Source organism: Melanotaenia boesemani, chromosome 22 (genome assembly GCF_017639745.1).
Source record: "Melanotaenia boesemani isolate fMelBoe1 chromosome 22, fMelBoe1.pri, whole genome shotgun sequence".
Lineage (NCBI taxonomy): Eukaryota > Metazoa > Chordata > Actinopteri > Atheriniformes > Melanotaeniidae > Melanotaenia > Melanotaenia boesemani.
The window spans coordinates 11,834,771-11,850,188 of NC_055703.1; the positions used below are offsets into that span (position 1 = coordinate 11,834,771).

General features: G+C 38.8%; 1 protein-coding gene across 10 annotated transcripts in view; it reads right to left on the minus strand.

Moving 5' to 3' along the window:
- Positions 1–11,668, minus strand: part of epb41l2 (erythrocyte membrane protein band 4.1 like 2) — a 42,302-nt gene extending 30,634 nt beyond the window's left edge. For 9 of the 10 annotated variants that reach the window (XM_041976761.1, XM_041976754.1, XM_041976759.1 and 6 more), the window contains exon 1: positions 11,502–11,668. The gene's annotated coding sequence lies outside the window, so the exon portion shown is untranslated. Of the gene's footprint in view, positions 1–998; positions 1,256–11,501 lie in introns of those variants that run through there. The other variant, XM_041976753.1, reaches the window with a different exon arrangement.
- Positions 11,669–15,418: the final 3,750 nt, after the last annotated feature.

The following is a 15,418-nucleotide window of genomic DNA, read 5'->3' on the forward strand; positions in this document are numbered from 1 at the left end:
AGAAATGCTGTTTCTCAATGGACTAGCTCGCAGTGTGTTTTTGTGAGCTGGCATCACAGAGGAGCTTCGTCACGGCGACTTAGGCCTACTTTAAACTCGGCCTCCTTCTCTACAACTGTTTAACACCGGGAACCTTGTTCTGCTGCTCGCTAAACTTCAACTCACTCTCTCCTCGTCTCTTCTTTTTTCTTTTTACCCCCCTCTCTCTTGTGGTTTCTGCTCTCCATCCCAGGGTGCCTCTTTTTCCTTTTCAGCAGACCTTTGCACTCATCCTCTCTCCTCTCTTCCCAGGCCCTATTCCAACTCCCCCTCCACCATCTGCATTATCTCCATCTAAAACCCTCCTCTTTCTCTCTTATTCCCACAGTCCATATCAGCTATATCAGTGACAGCATTACAGCCTTGCTTCATATATACACATAAACACACTGAGGAGTTTGTATCAGAAAAAGCATTTTTAAAGGAAACACTACGAGTCAAGTTTCACACACACAAGGTCAAACGTGGGTGAAACATCCTGAATTGTACACTTATCTCCTAAAAGTGCCATCATGTGTAACGCACTGTTCGTTTTCGATGTGATAAATTTCATTACTATTTCACGGTCAGTTAATAAGCTTCAGAAGAGCAAACTGTCCAAGCAGGCATAAACAACAGCCTGCTGATTTTGGTCTTTGTTTACACTCACCTGCATCTCAGCTAATTTAATCTTTAATCATAAGTTTGCATAACTCCCAGCTACTTGCCATTTTCACTCATTTTCATCTCCTCCACTAAGGAGAAAGTGCATAATACCAAACTATCGCAGGAATGGATATTATCTTGCTGCATGACCCTGTTTAGACCTGTAAAGTTATACTGCAGTAAGTTTACTGCTTCACTCCACTAAACCATGAATCTATGCATCCTCCACCTGTTACACCTGTCTTGTTAGTTTTTTTTTTTCACATGGATGGCTAAATGAGGGGTTAAATGAACTGATGGACTTATGACCTTACCTAATGTTGTTTCTCTTGCTGTTTGTTCCTTGTAACTCCTTTTCTTTTCCTCTTCCCTTCACTTCTTTTCACTTTCTTTTTCCTGTTTGCTCTCACTTTCTTTAAACTCTTTCTGCCTCTATAGCTTCGTTTGTCTTTCTTTGCTTCACTTTCACTTCCCACCTCTTAGCAAATGCCTGCCCTCCAAACTGTCATTGCCATTTTCTCTCCTTCATCCTCTCCTCTCCTCCCTCAGAGCTCTTCTTCCCCTGGGACTATCGCTTAGAGAAACCAGGGCAGAAAATGAGAGAAAACTTGGGAGGGTGGGGGGTGGAGAGAGTGGCGAGAGAGTGAAGGAAAGAAGAAGAAGATGCACACATTAAGGAGATAGCTCTCCACTATCACTATCTGACTTTCAATCAATCCACAACCTTTAACTTCAGTCTTTCAGATATGTTTTTACTGTTAGAGGAAATTATGGCTCTTAAAAGGATCAATTTTGCACTTCCATTCATTATTCCACAATAACAAGCTAATACAGCACATGGATGGACTGCAATACTTAGCAACTACATTTCACATCCTATGGAAAAAAGCTACTCTAAAAGGCTCCATCCATCAGACTTTTCTATTTTGTCTTAAAATTCCTGTGGTGAGGGTAGTGTGTTTTATATAGGCAGTCACTGGCCAGATTCCTCTCCTTACACATTTGAGGAGATGCCATTTTTACTCCTAAAACAGCCTATTGCAGTCACACAAACAGATAAACAACAGCTCTATGACTTACAACTTTATGGCTGTCTGACTGGGTGTTTGAGCTGTCATCATAGCTTCCTGGTTTGGCCCGTGCGGGCTAGAAATAAAAATTTACGACAGCCAGGCATATGGGGAAAAAGGGATACATGTGCAAAGAAAAGACAGAGTTACCCTTCTGGCCTTAATGTTTGTTTTACTTTTGATTTTCTCACTTTCTAAACTTATAAAGTAGACATGGAAACTCTCTGCCTCTTACAAAAACGTATATACACCTATCCACCCTACTCTATGGGGCATAATGGGGGAAACAAGGGGAAGAACTGGTTTCCATGGTGAAGGCATTCATGGACTACAACAATAAATCCCCATGGAGACAAGAGATTACCACAGCAAAAATACAGATTAGTGGAAGAGTGCATAGATGACAATAGAGATTATTACCGTGTCTAAACCCATTTCAAACTGCATCAGATTTACAGGCAATATTTCCTGCTGGACCTACCAGAACTGCAACAGATACTTTTCACTCCCTCCTCTCCATTTCACTGATGCAACACGCCCAAAAGAAAACAGGTGCTTGGTTCACACAAGATCTTTAATATGAAAGCTGCACTGCAAGCTCAGTGATCATGTCAGTGGTACTTTGGTATTTATTTCTATTCATTCAGTCTAATTTTCAGTCATCCTGTGTTAGCTCCAGCAAACAGCAGACAGGCTAATATGCCACTTCTGTCTAGATGCTTCAGTCTTACTGTGTACATAAGTTATTTAATACCTCAGCCAAAGGAGGGGCAAACTGTAAGAGCTGAAGTCCTCTAACATTTTATGTATTCAACAGCCAAAGAGCTCTTAGATCAGCAAATAATGAAAAAAAATGCAACTACATTACATTGTTTAAATACTTCCTTTCTGTAGCTCCTCATTGAGAAAAATGATCCTTTATTAATACATTGATTCATTCATCTTTAGATTCTATTCTATTCTATTCTACAGTCATTTAGCAGACGCTTTTATCCAAAGCGACTTACATTTGAGAGTAAAAGATTCAATGTAAAAGAAGAAAAAAAACAAGACTTGTGTGTTCCGTGGCTTGTAATCCAGGCTTTGTCTAGTCACTTTGAAAGTGGGTATTTACCTTAAATCAAACATCCACACACACACACACACACACAATACCACTTATGAAGATCATATTTCAACCTCTCACCACCCCCATACGCTCCTCAGTTTTTAACCTTAAGATGGTGCAGAATAAACTATAAAGGGATTGCTCAAGTAATGAAAATGCAGCGGCTTAATCTAACATATGAGAGGCAGATGCTGGAACACATTTCCTTGAGTTTTAAAGTTGGGTTAATTATAAAAACTTAGTCCTGGCATTTTTACCTGTTGGTAGTGAATCTGATCACATGGAGAATTCTGTAGTTTTTGCTGGCATACTACAGTTAAAGGGAAGCAACGTAATGCAATACTGAGTGGATAACTATAAATTATTCTGTGCAGATCAAACTTAATTCTGCTCTATTACATTTTATCATTACATGTGGATGTGACTAGGGCTGGGCGATATGGCCTAAAAATAAAATCTCATATTTTTTATAACCAAATCCGATTTCTGATTTTAATCTATTTTTTTCTTTTCTTATACAAAACATAAATAAAAATATTAAAAACATTTATTTGTTTATTTAGATGAATGCCAGCAAAAACAAAGCATATAATGTCATAGCTTTTCCACCATATAAACGACTTCATATCTTACATAGAAATGTGAGACACAATGCATCGGTAATCTCTTTCCATCTGGATCCTTATCATACAGGATCCACTGCAGGAATAATTCCCCTGATGAAGGTTGTCTCTTAACTAGAGTTTGTGGGCTAACGTTGACTTCTGCATCTCACAGAGAGCAGCATTTCTCATTGCAGTTATACGCACAGCTAAATCCCAGGCATGAGTGAAGGGTCACTTCAATGAAAATCTGTCAGACAAAAACCGTTCTGGTGTGGAGGGAGGGCTAAGTCTGCTGCTTACTAACTATGGAAAAAAAAAAAGATTTTCATAAAAATAAATCTCCAGAAATGGAAAATTCCATTTATCGATTTTAGCCCTAGATGTGACTAAAACTATTTCATTCACAGAGCTAGGATCACCCTCACTGTAACATAAAATCCTTCAAATTCAGTCCGCATAACAACTTTTAGACCAGAAAATGTCAGTAAAAACTGCAAATTTCAAAGATTTGAACCAGCAAAAGCTCTTAATTCTGTTTACACAGATGCACAACAGACATCTTATCCCCAAAGCTGCACTGTTTGCTTTTTGTTTGTTGGACTCCACAGTTCTTTTGCTCATCCAACTGTGTGTTCATAAACAATTGCAGCATTTTAGTGGAGCTACAAAGTTGTTTCAGGCAGCTGGTGTACACCGAGTACAATGGGATCCAACAAAGAACGGGAAAACTGGCCTCCATACAACTGAGTCTAATGAATTAAATATCCAATCCTGCACATCGCATGGGGACGTCCAGAACGCAGCACACCAAGGCAACAAGCTTACAGCTTTTCAAAATATAGCCAGCAGCTGACAGTCATAGAGCCCTGGTTTCGAAATAACCACACACATACAGCGTGCAGAATCCTAATCTGTGCTGTTCTCTTGTATGATCTGTCCATCTGGCACACGTCACATACACACAAAAATATACCACGCACATACGCAGATACCTGTCAGTACAAACTAAAACATATGTGAACACATATTCTATGAATCACCAATTTAGAATAATATAAAAAGCACCAGTGATGAGTTTGTGATGTCAAACACAAATTATCATGCATGCCCAAACACACATACACACAAACACTGGTGGTGTGAAAATTCGGACCATGTCTGTCACTTTACACAGCACTCTGACCCTCAAACTGAGGATTACTCAAAGGATAATCCCTGTGTATGTTGGTGTGTCTGTCACTCTGCCTGTCTGTCTGTCTATCCATTCATCCTTCCTCTCCATTTCTGCTTCCATCCACACCTGATTTCAACCTCTCCCTGCCATGAAACAACTCCTGCAGCCACACAAGTGTTTTCTAGAGCCTCCTTTGCTTTTAGTTTGAGCTTTCTAAATCAAAGGTTGTCTCCAAAGTGATTCTTAAGTGACCAATACCATGTCATTAGATTTGTTACTTTATCATTATTGTCACCTCATAACGTCTATCGTTTGCTGCAAAGCTCTATTCTTCAACAACAGCTCCCAATTTGCTACTCAGCATAATCACATATTACGATGCAAGCTGTGTTGCAAATATAGAGAAAATGCTGATCATATTCATGATTTATCTGTCTGATTTGATGCTCAGAAATAACTTGTTTGGGCCAAACCACAGACTAAAACATTAAATTTACTTAAATATAAAAAACAGGCAGACGCAGCAAATCTGTGCACTTTTTCTATAAATGGGTTTGCACTTTTGTCATTAATACAAATCTACGAGAGTTTACTAACATTACAGATCCTAATTAAAACTGATGATGCACAAAAAGAAAAGATTTCATGTATCTAGTGTGTCTCTCTTTCCCAGTGTGTCTGTGGGGAGGGGGGGTGAGAATAATGGGTCAGCTCATAACTACTATTGTTAACTGCTAAACTCCCCTATTCAGCGATTAAAGCAGTCAGGCGCAAGTGCCCTGTCTGTGTGAATGTAGGAGCGAGGGACTGTGTGCATGGGAGACAAAGAGTGGGCGGGTTACACAAGTGCACATGAGGGGAATTACATTTTACTGTGAAACGGAGAGAAAACGATGGAAACGAAGAAAAGAAAGAAAGAAAAAGCTGGCATGGGCTGAGTTGGGGTGAAAAAAGGACAGCTGTAAGACAGCGAAACTGATGGCGAAACTGCACAGATCACCCAGCGGCTGTAGGTGTGGTGTTACTATGGCAGCAAACATCCTGTAGAGGGGGGTAATAATGGGTGCTCTGGCAAAACAAATGACTTCATGAGCATCAAGATGCGACACTAAGGTTTATTTGTGTGGCAGGCTGATGCAGATTGAGACGAAAACATTATATTCCTGCAGTGCTGAGGTGAAAATAAATTCATGGATCATGCTTCGGATAAAATGACAGCTTTGCAATCTGTCAGTAAACTGACAAAACTGCTCATGTTTTTCCTATCATTTTGCATGAAAATAATTAATAGATTAGCAGTAAATTAAAATCAACAGAAGCTCAGACCAGGATTGTTCAGCAGAACGTTCTTCCTCCATGCAACATGCACACCACACCAACACAGAGCCGTCTGTCTCAATCCTCAAACCTAACCTCTAAAATTAGCTACTCCCCTGTTGAACACTGCAAGATGTCCTCATTTTTTCAACATGTTGCCATTTTCTCAATTCGATTCAAGGACACATCGCTGTCAAACTCAGCTCACATGCTTATGAGAGAATTGCAGAGGCCATCTCTTCTCATGTGAGCAAAAGACAGATTATATAGGAGTCTGGTATCAGATAATTCCAGACCAGTGACCTCTGACCTCTAACCAGGAAACAGGAAGTAACCCTCCCCCTGTTTAACCCACTCAATCGCCCATCCCTCTATCCCTGTCTTTACATTTTTACCTACAATTTTCATTTTTGGCCACATGTCTGAGTTTCTATGGCTCTTTTTCTTAAGCCACCAAAAACACAAAAACAGGAAACAATTGAGAGCAAAACATCATTAAACTTGTGTTTTTCTGTGTCTTTGGGTTACGTCAATGATCACAAAGCAAAGTCACATACAAAACTCAGTTTCTCACACTCGGATTTTGCTTTGCTAACCTATGCAAGCACATCAATGGTCAGAAAAGCACAGTACATCAAGGAACGAAGCTCATTGTTTTTCCTACTAACTTCTGTAACTCACACTTCATTTTCAAGGGCTTTTGTCAATCATACTACAATAGTAAACAAATACATAATAACAAGAACTAACTGATGAGGCTTCATTGAAACATGACCTACAGGCAGATATTAGAAAAAGTTGGTGCTGCAGTATTTACAAAAAAAATGCCTGATTTTATGCTCAGTCTGTACGCAGAGCATCATACACATTACATGCAAAGGAAATGGAAAAAATCTGGTGTGGAGAAAATACAGAACACAAGAATGTCAACTATGTCTCAGGACAAAAGATCATTTTAAGGGATCTTGTCTAACTAAAATAAGAAAAACAAAGATATTCTACAGTGTTTTTAAAAGGATCTAACCATTGTTTATTACAGCAATATGAGTTACATTTTTGACCTGTCTGATATTCTTCTAAATTTTGTCTGAGGGGCCTCACACAACCACTTCCTGTCACAGATACTTTTGAATTGGAGAAAAGACTTCAGACACGAACCGCTATCACCCACTATAACACACACATATTCATTTCTACAGCTACAGTACTAATAAGAAGCAGTTAGCAAGGCTGAACTCCCTTCAACCTTCTTGGCCCAGATACTCTTCTGCAGAAGGACCCATCATTCATTCTTTAGCTCACTATTTCACCCCACCATCTTTTCTCCTTAACCTCCTCCACGACTTCTTTTTAATAAAAAGAATGATCCAATAAATGAAAAGCCAATACATGATGAATAAACTTATCAGTTTAATGTTTACATAGCTTATATGAAAGTTAAGTCACTCAGTTAAGAAATTAATGAGTCTTTTTTGATACTCTCAACAAACCATCATACAAGATTTAAAGGTATGATGCCTCACAAAAATCTTGATTGCAAGGCCTTATTCTCAATTATGCAACACTATCAAACACTAAAATCTCTAAAGAGATCTGTTGCTTTTATGTTCAAATCAAAATGACTAATCTTCTATAAATTTATTATCAGCTTAACAGTAGTAAAAGATTTGCTGCAGACATTTGGTGTAATAAAACTGGATTAAAAGGGGGAAAAAAACTTAAAACTGAAGCTTAATCTGTCAAAACACTTCTGAACTAGTTCACTTTGATGCTATTGATTTAGCTCAATAAGCTTAATTATGTTAAATGCAACAAAATGAATGCAATTCAGCTTTTAGAGATAATCAATACAAGTCAACTGATTATTGAGGTGATCAGTGGCAATGTCTACATATAGATTAATATTCCAATATCAACTCAAATAGGACCTCGCTCCAAAGAAGACATTACATTTTCTGATTATTCTAAAATAAGGTCGTATTTGCCAGATAATTTATAGGTTTTTGCTTTCCTTTTTTAAAACAAACAAAACAATATTTTGCTTTAGACTTTTATGACATCAGGTTGCTTGTTTGCTCTATGTCACTAGATGGATATAATAAATGAACATAATGCAGCAGTGTAGAGGGATGCAACATGAGACGGCTCTTTAATCAGACATAAACAGGAATCAATGCAACATCCTGTCTGCAACTGAACACAATAGATTAAATAATCCCTTATTTAGAATAAATATTGATGTCAGGTGTATACAATTAACCTCAAATGTATGTAAAAATTTGTCACTACCTTTCTCATTTGTCTCAGTTTTCACAAATTATAGAACACTGTTAAGAACATGCAACAAAATCGGACAGCAGTGATTTTCTAAGAAGCTGACAAACCTCGGGGCCCAAATTTCCTCGTGTTGCGGCCTTTAAAAGATGAGGGCTCTGCCCTGTCCTGCCCCGGTCTGCTCAGCCTCTCTCTGTGAGAATGTGACCCTTTGCTGATTAATCTCTTTTTAACTATGTTTGGCTTCATGCCAAATCCACAGGCCCACGCTCTGTCTCTGTTTTTTACTCTATCATTTCTTTCAGAGTCGGACACATGCTGGGGAAGGCAGTTTGCCCTCTCTGTCCCCCTCTCTGATGCAAAATGTTACCATTAACACAAAGACTTTCTTCTCTTCTCTGATGGACCCTCTTGTCTAAGAAAAAATATGACTCAACTAATCTCTGCAATTCAAATCTACTGTCACACTGCATTGAATTTAACCTGATTAAGTTTGCTGGTTTGACACAATTAAGATAAGGCTGCTCTCACTCTTGGTCCAAAAAACAAAACAATTCTTTCCACATTTTTTTGAGGGGGAGAACTTAAATAACCTTCTTACACAATGAGTAACCCCACCTCCCCTCTCACATTTTGTCCTCTCCATCAAACATCTCAGTCCCGCTTTCATTCTCCCTACCACACCCTTTCACCCACCCTGCAGCACTCACTGTCTCTGTAACAAGCTGAACATTGCATTACAGTTTCCATTCATCCATGCCCCTCTGATCTTCTCTGCATGAACACTGAGTATTGCAAAGGCCGTTGGCCGGGCAAACCTGAAAGCTAGAGGCTGAAACTTGCCTCTCACGGCTGACTACACCATACGGTATGTCTGCCTTAATAATTGTTGTGACTACCCCGATGTTACTACAATCATGGAGGAGATAAAGGCATTGAACTGTGCTTTGTGATTATATGAGCAACGGGGGTTGCCGACCTGTGGATGTTTGACACTGATTGGATGACTTTTTTTTTTTTAAATCAACTTTTCTGAAAGACTGTATTTATTCAAACCAACGTCAGGCTATCTGAGCTGATGTGACATGTTTTGCTCTCACTGAACCCACAAGGACAGTATAAAAACACACATATGTACATAAATCACACACACACAGGGATGTTCCCATAGCCTTTCCGAATGGTTAAGCAATATTTTTCAGTCTTTCTGTCGCACTAACTTAGTCTCTTCTCTTGTGTGTCGTATCCACTTCCTCTCAATGTATGTCGCTTCCTTTCCCTTTTTCTCACATCTCAATACTTTGCTACTTTTCCATTTTTGTATCCCTGCATCTCCAACCTCGCCCAAAGTGAAAGTAAAACTGTAGCATAGTAGCAGTCATCATGTTATTATGTTATTTAGCTTAGAAGAATGCATCTTTTAATTTTGCTTGCTTCACAGGTGTTTATGGTACGTCCTTTAAATTTCAACTTTCTATCCACTTAGACCCAAGTTTAAGGAGATATGACAAAACAAATTCCCCAAAAATGTGTTCGAAGTGATTATTGTATGCATCCATGGGCCCAAAATAACTAACAATGCAGAGTTCAAGCTGATAACAGTAATATCAAAAGAAAAAAAAATCAGTCATGCACTCATTCTTATAAGCCCACAGTAAGTTCCTGCTCTGTTTAATGAGCAGATTCTCCCCACCAGAACAACCAATTAAGGCTTCTCATTAGTGGGTTTAACAGACCTGCCACTGTTCTACACATCCTGAGAGCGACCATGGCACTGATGATTATAGATAAACTGTACACACATGCGAGGGGCCTAAAAACACACCCCAGAGACAGGCATGTTCACTGTAAGCTCTCTCTATCATGGCTTACCAAACTCACGATTTATCCTGCTGGCACCTGCATGCTGCAGCTGTGTCTGTGCAAAAATAAACTGGTAAGTTGAAACTCATTTTCAATGCCAAGGGGGGAAAAAAAAGAGTTGGAAATAAACATGAATGAATGAGCTGTCTGCAACGGTTGTAATGGAGTGTTGGAATTCCACAGGTTTTACTCAACTCTTGTGGCAGTATTTCTGTCCCATTTCTATCCATTCTACTTTCTTTTCAGACAAAACACAATGAGGCAGTAGGCAGGGATGTTGTGCAATGAGAACTGGACAACATACACTGAAACACATAATTAGAGTGACTGTAAACAACCCAACCATGGCCAAAGATCCTTTGATTAGTCTGTATCACACGGCTGCAATAAATAAATAAATAAATAAAATAAAATAAAAAACAATCTCACAGTTATTGATAAAATCAGATATGTTTAATCAAAATAACATGGATGGATAATCTCATCTCAGCCCTGTTTGTCCCATTACCCGCCTACATGACTAAGCCTTTATCTTTTAAGTGTGATTTTTCTGACTGTGAATAAACATACATACATTACACTCACTCCACAAACCACATGCTTATAATTTAAATCTGCTGGGATTATATCATCACCCCCAGCCTCACGAGAGAAAAAAATAACATCTTTTGAACTCAGTAAACAACCACATGGGACTGCATTTCCCAGGCATCCTTTTTAACCTTAACATCTCAACATTTAAATTGAATCTCTTTTTAACAAAACATGTTCTGTTACTATAAGAAGCACAAAACAATGGCACCAGGCGATGGACACCCCCCAAACCCCCCCACTAATGAATAAAAATACCACAAAATAATTCATTAAATAAAATTAAACTCAACAGCTCCCAAATAACCATCTACTACTTGTTATCTTAGCGGCAGGAAGCAGCTACGTGTATTGTCTTACAGAAACGGAGCCGGATGTTTGAATAGTCTCTAAAGGCAACGACGATAGCACGATTTTAAAAGATCAAGCTGAATCTGTCTGAGCTAGACGCTTTCATGCTGACTACGTAAATCACAACCCACGGAGAAACCGTGGACGAAAAGGTAATAAAGGTGATGATAACAGGGATAGCATGGGAGAAGATAGGTAGGCGCCATGAAGCGCGTTAAATCGAAGGTATGAAAACATTTCCTAGATAACGGGTTTCACTATGAAACGTGGTGTTGGTCTGATAGTTTAAACAAACTGCCTTTTAGTAGACAGTGGTTATTTGTCAAGGTTGAGAATGCTACTTTCCTTTTTATGCCAACAAAAGCGAGCATATTAAACACAGACCATCCAAAAAAGCAATGAACCAGCCGCCGTCGCTGATGTCTAAATCACGTGACTTTATGGAGGTGGAAATAAAACCATACCTGTTGTAATTACCAGCGATGCTTATAGGGAATTTTTCCAAACGTGGTCTCGTATTCTGTTCTCCTGATGAAAATTAATATACGTCCCACTACATCAACCTCCAAAAATCTCAACCTCAGTCCACACCGAAGATCTGGCCGGAGTTCGAGGCAGATTTGTCTATCATCCTCAAAATCCACCCCATACAGTGAAAAACATCTTTTGGCTGTATCTCATTGGCTGAGAGGAATTACTGTATTAGATACTGAGATTTGATTGGTCGCGCTTGTTGTCCATCTGACTTGGAGGGACGTTCTACGTGGATGAATCAGTTCTAGTGTAATAACGTAGCTCCCTCCAGAGGCCAAATTAAGAAACGACTGTGGCAGCCACAACGGCAATACGCTGATACATAGTTAGTTGGTTTTATATTTGTGTTTTGTTTTCTTTTTACTTTCCCCAAAAATGCTATTGACATTTACAACCTTTTTTTTTATTTATATGTACAGAATGACCTATTGACAGTCACCCTTCCATGCAGACCAATTCTGATGAGGTTTCAGTAAACAGTAGGTGGATCAACATAAGGACCATGCATCTCTCAGGTGCTTTTTCAGGTCTTTGCAAGTACTATATATAAAGCACATTTAAAAACAACCGCACATGGGGTGAGGGTATTTTGTAGATGCTTAGCTTACATAGTACTGTAACAGGAAAAGTATATAGTTACTAATATTGTGAATGTGTGTTTCAGTAGCCATGGTAATGAGACAAAGGTGACTTGAATTTTTTGCTATATATCAAAATTATAATAATTATTATAATAATTTTCTCATTTAATGTGACACATACTGGATGAAAATGGTTTTTTGTCAGTATAATCTGTTTGCTAGTAAACTCATTCCTGTTGATTAATTCTTTAATAATCTTTTTTTTTCTCCCCTCAGCCCTATTCTGACTCATACACAGCCACACATACAAAGGACAGACTTTTCATTGCATAACAAAAGGCATTGCTACTGCCATTACGGGCATGTGATCGTATGCACACACATACACGTTTGCATATACCCACACAGATTAAGGGAGCTCAGGTAATTGGATTAGAGTGGACGGCAGCATGCAGATTTGACATCTACAAAAGAGGAGGAGTAAACAACCACACAAGGACAACAGTCATGTAAAGCAGGGTGACGCAAATCTCTAAAAGAAAAACCTGTGTGAGAAAAATACTTGTTGCTGTCTCGTCTAAAGAGTGAGTTCGAGTGTGTTTCAGTGGACTCACCATTAGCGAAGCAGTGTGGATCCAAAGCAGGCCAGAGCAGCGTGCACACACAAACACAGAATACAGACACCACTTTGAAATCCATATTAGCCCCGCATCAACATGTTCATAAGCTAAAGCTGCACATCTCAGTTGGACATTAAGATTAAAATTAGTGCTGACTAATAACATGGGAGTGCAATCAGCTCATGAAATTATATCACATAGATTTTCTTTACAGCTGTTTTTACCGTGAGCATGAGAAGGAGCCGGAAATAATCCAGTTTCATCTGCTCACCATGAAAAATGACAGCTGATTCCTGTCCGTACATGACTCCTAAGAATCATGTGTATGAAAGAAGACTTCCACTCTAATGTGGCAGCAGACAGACTTTTATCAGTCTTGCTGCATTGACAAGTATAAGCCGTAAAATTAAGCTCACACAAATAATTAAAGGCCAACTGAATTAAAGTCACCCCTGTTTGTGCCTGGGGTCTTTAACCCTTTTGTAACACCTGCCCTGAAACACGTCAGGCTTGTTGGAAGTCATTGACTCGTATGAACATAAATCTAGTGTATCCATAAGCAGAAAACAGTAAATCAAAGTTTTTTTTTTATTTTTCCATTCTTCCATGCTGTCTTAGAATTACAAAATTAAAAAATAAAAGTAATAGAAGTCTAAAATGTTTACCTTATTGTTAAAAGGTCCCATACTGCAGAAGGAGTTCCAACACTGAGATTTAATCTACAACACTAAACAGCCAGTAGTATCTGTGATCTCTGAATCACCCTCTCCTTGACTTCTCTGTTCTCTGATCTTTCTCTAGACCTCTTCACCTCCTTTTTCGTCCTACAGAAAGCTCTCACCACACCGACATGTTGGCTCTACGTTCTATGACTGGCTGTGCTCAGTGTGGAGCTGATCGAAACCAAGCTAGCCGTATCTTAACTGTAACTCAGCAGACTGCTGCTGTCTGTGAGCCAGACGGCTTCGCTGTAAGAAACTCACAGCCAGGGAGCTAAACTAGCTGTTTGGTTTCCCATGTAGGCATGAGATCAAGCTTGTTCAGATTCTCTGGAGGATTAGCGACGAGCCCTGACGCAGCCATCTGGGCAGCAAAACACTGCCCACTAGAAAAATGAGTCCAGCCAAGACAACTTGATCTGAGGACAAGTCAACTATCATCTTATCATCCTGTAACACTGACCTAAGGGTGAAAAAAACATAATTAAACCCTGTGCCCTGTTATATAAATACATCATATTGGCTAAGGCAGTGGTAAATGTTCAAATCTGTCACTCAAACAGTGTATTTGGTTGTTTTATACTAACAGAATTAAAGCTCTGAAATCAATTACTTCTTTACATCTTTGATTTTATTATTACTGACAAATACTCCATTCAAACCCTTCAGTTTAAGAGGATTTTAAGGCACAGAATTAAACATCGAAGCAAATAAGTTACAACTTAATTTTCATAGTTAAAAGTGGCCCATTGCTTTGATACTGTACTGAAACTTGATAAAAGTGATACAAAAGTAGAAACACTGTAAAACATTACAATCTAATAATTTCTGCATCTTTACATTATGACATTATTACATTTTGGTCATTTGGTCTAAAACTGAAAACAAGTTAAATTAAAAAAGCATCCGATGTCCAAAGAAAGACAATGAAAGACTTTTAAAAACCTGGAGATGTTTTTTTGTCTTTTGTTTTTATGTCAGACTGGGATGGTGGACAGTGCAGCACCACATGGGCTTTGATTTGCCTTTCACATAATTCAAATGCTCTTCTCAGAGAGCTTTCTTGATCTTCAGACCAATTTGACCCCTTCAGTTCCTGAAAATGATGATCAGTAATCATCTATTTTTGAAACATCCTCTCATAGACATCTTCTACCTTGTGTGCATCAGTTACTGTAACTTTCAGGCAGTGTTTCAGATACACATATTTGTGTGCATGAGCAGAATTTGTGACAGGGAATATTGCAGGTTGAATACACTGAAACACTTTCTGTATTCCTCAGAACTCAATGCTGTGGAAGCCAACATTTATGAGCATCAATGATGAAGAATGTGGAGTTAAATTGTCTCCATAAACCAGATTGATGCCTGCAGCACACAAATCCAACAAAAACAAGCTGAAGATAACCACCACTCATGTCCTACTAACATAAAAACACAGTCACATACACATGCAGCTATCTGTTACCTTCAAGGAGATGATGCAGATGAACAACTATTTCCTCATATAATCACGTTTCTGTAGCTTCTCCGTTAAACACCAATACTTCAATGAAATATTGCTCATCCAGTAAACATCTGTTCGCTTAAGATAATGTCAACCACTCGTGCCCTCTTCCTTCCTCTTACATGTGTGAGTGTGTGTGTGTGGTAACGTTATACTCCAGCATCAGATGTCAGATAAGGATGGTAGGAAGACAGAAAAAGAGAAACAAGCAGATGGGCAGACAGATAAAAACAAGATGGCACTCAGTAATACAAATAAAGCGAAGGATGCATTCATATGTGTGCACTTCATCTTTGGGGACCATTAAATCTTATCAGAGTTGAGGTTTTAGATTCAGTTTGAGGCAGGAACAGGTTACCAGGGAGTCTGTAATGTAATACAATGCCATTAAACAAGCATGCATGTGACTGTAGGATGCAG